This window comes from Xyrauchen texanus, chromosome 30 (genome assembly GCF_025860055.1).
Source record: "Xyrauchen texanus isolate HMW12.3.18 chromosome 30, RBS_HiC_50CHRs, whole genome shotgun sequence".
In the NCBI taxonomy this organism is placed as follows: domain Eukaryota; kingdom Metazoa; phylum Chordata; class Actinopteri; order Cypriniformes; family Catostomidae; genus Xyrauchen; species Xyrauchen texanus.
In genome coordinates this window covers 41,904,777-41,909,776 of record NC_068305.1, presented here as the reverse complement: position 1 = coordinate 41,909,776, position 5,000 = coordinate 41,904,777, and the positions used below count along the sequence as shown (strand labels likewise).

Below are 5,000 nucleotides of genomic sequence, written 5' to 3'. Positions count from 1 at the left end.
TTAATGAAACAGAAAATGACAATTACTAATTTCAAATAGTTCAAAGCAACATACAGGACAGTTTTAAAGGGACAGTAACCCAAAAAATTTAATTTACTCACACTTACATTTATGTATCTGATGCTTTTGTGAAGTTAAGTGTCTTGCTCAAGCACACAATGGTGGTGGGTGTGGGTATCGAACCAGCAACCTTCTGCTTACCAGTTCTGTGCTTTATCCCACTGCGCCCTCATGATATCTCACTGTCTTTCTTCAGCAGAACACATTTGAAGATAAATAGTCAAATATCTCAGCTCAGCCTGTCCTTAAAATGCAAGTGAATGGAGATTTCTCTTTTGAAGCTCCAAAAATCACAGACAGTATAAACATCATCCATACGACTCCAGCGGTTACATTAATCGGACAAAATCACTTCTGATGCGAAAAGAGTCTGTTCCTCACACTCTTCAGAAGACTTGGAGTATACAGCATGATGACTTTTATTATGCTTCTATTGTGCTTTTTGGAGCTTGACAAATGTGGTCACTATGAACTGGTGTTTAATGGAAAAGAGCAGCGTGAACATTCTACCAAACATCTCCGTCTGTGTTACACAGAAGAAACTCAATAGGTTTGGAACAACATGTGGGTGAGTAAATAATGGCTGATTGATCCCTGTACTATCTCATTACTGAAGTTTAGTTGTTGGAACGGTTCATTCGAGGAAGAGTGCCACATGTCTCAACACGTGCGTGTGTGGATGAAATAATTACACGCCCTGCAGCGCAATCCCACGACACCCTGCGCTTAAAATACAGCAGTGAGAGGAACTCCCAGCAGCCCCCGCTTAATCATCACACTCAAATTAATGAGTGATGCGCACACACACACGAGAATCATCCAGAGGAACACACACACACACACGCACGCACACACACAGGACACACACACATGCACACACACAGGAGACACACACACACACACACACACACACACAGGACACACACGTGCACAGGACACACACACAGGCACACACAGGACACACACGCACACACAGGACACACACACACAAAGGACACACACAGGACACACTGGACACACACACGCACACAAAGGACACACACACAGGACACACACACGCACACAGGACACACACACGCACACAGAACACACACACACACGCAAAGGACACACACACACACACACACACACACACAGGACACACATACGCACACAGGACACACACACATGCACACAGGACACACATACGCACACAGGACACACAAACACGCACACAGGACACGCACACACACGCACACAGGACACACACACACGCACACAGGACACAGGACGCACGCACACAGGACACACACACACACAGGACACGCACACACACATGCACACAAAGGACACACACACACACACACACACGCACGCACAGGACACACACACACACACACACACACACACAGGACACACACGCACGCACACACAGGACACACACGCACGCACGCGCACACACAGGACACGCACGCACACACAGGACACACACGCACGCACGCACATGCACAGGACACACACACGCACGCACACACACGCACACACAGGGCACACACACATTTGACTGCAGATTCAGTGCAGGTGATGCAGATTTTCTTGCACGTCACGTGTCACTGCAGGACATGAACAGGTCACTGATGTTGGTTTGAGTTTCTCTAACACTAATACGACCAGGAAAAACATCTTCACACTCTCATAGATGATCAGGTGACCAGTCTCAACCTGTCAATCAAACACATATTTACTTTAAAAAAACACATTTATTTATTTATTAAATGTATATATAAAAAAAATCATTGCGGTGATGTGGGCGTGGCTGAGCGACATCTGTGGACAGCGGGGCCAGGAGAGACAGAACATTAAGGATTGACACCTGTGGGAAATCACCTCTAACAGCTGTTACATGTTGCAGTGAGATTGGAGGAGATAAAAGGGCAATCCAAACCGCCGGAGGAGAGAGAGAGAGAGAGAGAGAGAGAGAGAGAGAGAGAGATGCACGCAGCAGTTTTGATGTATGCACTGAGTTGTGTTATGCTGAAAGTATGTGAGGATATGGACAAGTATTAAAAATAAAGATTTACTTTGGGATCGTTTGCCGGCTTGACTTTCATACAGTTCAGACAAGTCAGATGTTGACATACACTTAGGCTGAAGTCATTCAAACTCATTTTTTAACCACTCCACAGAGTTCATATTAGCAAACTATAGTTTTGTCGAGTCGTTTAGCACATCTACTTTATGCACGACACGAGTCATTTCTCCAGCAATAGGTTACAGACTGATTGTGCCACTTTTAAATGACTATATCATAATTTCAGTGGGTCAGAAGTTTACATACAGTAAGATAACTGTGCCTTTAAACAGCTAGGAAAATTCCAGAAAATGATGTCACGCCTTTAGATAATTAGCCAATTAGCATCTGATAGGAGGTGCACTGAATTGGAGGTGTACAGATTAAATTTTTTGCATTTAGATATTTTGCTCATAAATGCAGCTCTTTTAATGAAGCGAGCGTAACACATCGTCCAATCAGTGCTGTTCCTGTGACACACACTCACATATTAATGAGCATTCTGAACAGCGTCTGTGAAAATAAACCTGCTGGACGCACATCAGATTTACTGTAGCAGACACAAACACACATCAGTACAGCCGGACGTGACACAAGAGAATAACCAGCAGCGGATGAGAACACAAAACAGAACGAGTCGTCTGTGTTTGAGTCCTTCAGTGTTTGACTTTAGAAAGCTGCAATAATCCTTCCAGTCAATCGAGTCTTGTAGCACACACAGAATATCTTCAGACGTCTTTAAGAACAAACGACACAAAGACAAATGAAACACTCAAACAAGCTTGTTTAAGTACAGAGTCAATGTTCATTCAGCTTTATGTGTTTGTAAACTCATGGGGTGATAAGAGCTGCTGCAGGCTCATACACACACACACACACACTCACACACACACATTCTCACACACACACACACACACACACACACACACACACACACACACTCACACTCTCACACACACACACACACACACACACACACACACACACACACACACACACACACACACTCACACACACACACACACACACTCACACTCTCACACATACACACACACACACACACACACACACTCACACACACACACACTCACACACACACACACACACACACACTCACACACACACACACACACACACTCACACACACACACACACACACACACACACACACACACTCACACACACACACACACACACTCCACACACACACATTCTCTCACACACACACACACACACACACACACACACACACACACACACACACTCACACACACACACACACACACACACTCACACTCTCACACACACACTCTCACACATACACACACACACACACACACTGAACATCTGGCAGACTGAAACAGACAACACTTGAGTCGCACAGATTCTGGTTTAAATCATGATAAACAGAAATATCGTCCAGGCCCAAACAATCAGCTGATGTAGTGATCGGCCAATAACTGATGAGCCCGATCATCTGATTAACAGAAGAGTTTAGTTCCTCTTGTGTCTGCTTATAAACATTTATAAATGTTAATAAACATATGTACAGCAAATGTTCAAATATGAAATAAAATACCACTGTTTACACTTCTTTTATGTTGGCTCTTATATTAGAATAACAGCAGTCAAATATCAGCAGCAGCAGCAGCCAGTTTCAAACAGAACACTTCGGGTTTAACATGTGTTTAAAAGCTCATTATGATAATGAAAAGCTTCTATAAACCACAGAGATGATGGGAGAATGTTTAATGTACATCACACAGATTTATGATGTATGGTCCGCTTCCGGGACGCTGGGCAGCGAGTGTTCATCAGTCGAACACTACAGAAACTCTCACTTCAAAAGGCCCCTCGACACAGATTTTTATGAGCACTCCGGTCTGGATCGACCCTTCAACACGGTGGCATTGCTTGTTCTCCCTTTGGATGCTGATTTATCCCGTTTGGAATGCAGGGATAGTGTGTATAATGAAAGATTGCTTCAAATACACAGTCAATAAACACAACATATATGTGTGATTACTGATGAAAATATGAAAACTTGCAGACACAAACAGTGTGCATTTAAAACACTTTTATCAGCTGAATCACAATAAAAGTGTGAAAATGAAGCTGTGATGTCTGTGATCTCTATGATGTCTGTGATCTCTGTGATGCCTGTAATGTTTGTGATATCTGTGATACCTGTGATACCTGTGATGCCTGTAATATCTGTGATCTCTATGATACCTGTGATGTCTGTGATGCCTGTGATGCCTGTAATGTCTGTGATATCTGTGATCTCTGTAAAGTCTGTGATCTTTGTAATGTCTGTGATGTCTGTGATCTCTGTAAAGTCTGTGATCTTTGTAATGTCTGTGATGTCTGTGATCTCTGTGATACCTGTGATGTATGTGATGTCTGTAATGTCTTGTGATCTCTGTGATGTCTGTAATGTCTGTAATGTCTGTGATGTCTGTGATGCCTGTGATGTCTGTGATGTCTGTGATGCCTGTAATGTCTGTGATATCTGTGATCTCTGTAAAGTCTGTGATCTTTGTAATGTCTGTGATGTCTGTGATCTCTGTAAAGTCTGTGATCTTTGTAATATCTGTGATATCTGTGATCTCTGTAATGTCTCTGAGATCTGTGATGTCTGTGATATATGTGATGTCTGTAAAGTCTGTGATCTCTGTAATGTCTGTGATATCTGTGATCTCTGTAATGTCTGTGATCTCTGTGATGTCTGTGATCTCTGTGATGTCTGTGATGTCTGTAAAGTCTGTGATCTCTGTAATGTCTGTGATCTCTGTGACGTCTGTAAAGTCTGTGATCTCTGTAAAGTCTGTGATCTCTGTAAAGTCTGTGATCTCTGTGATGTCTGTGATGTCTGTGATCTCTGTGATAT

The 5,000-nt window shown here is 43.1% G+C and overlaps 1 protein-coding gene across 1 annotated transcript in view; it reads right to left on the bottom strand.

Moving 5' to 3' along the window:
• LOC127624090 (1-phosphatidylinositol 4,5-bisphosphate phosphodiesterase beta-4-like) overlaps positions 1-5,000 on the bottom strand; it is an 82,161-nt gene that overhangs the window by 53,357 nt on the left and 23,804 nt on the right.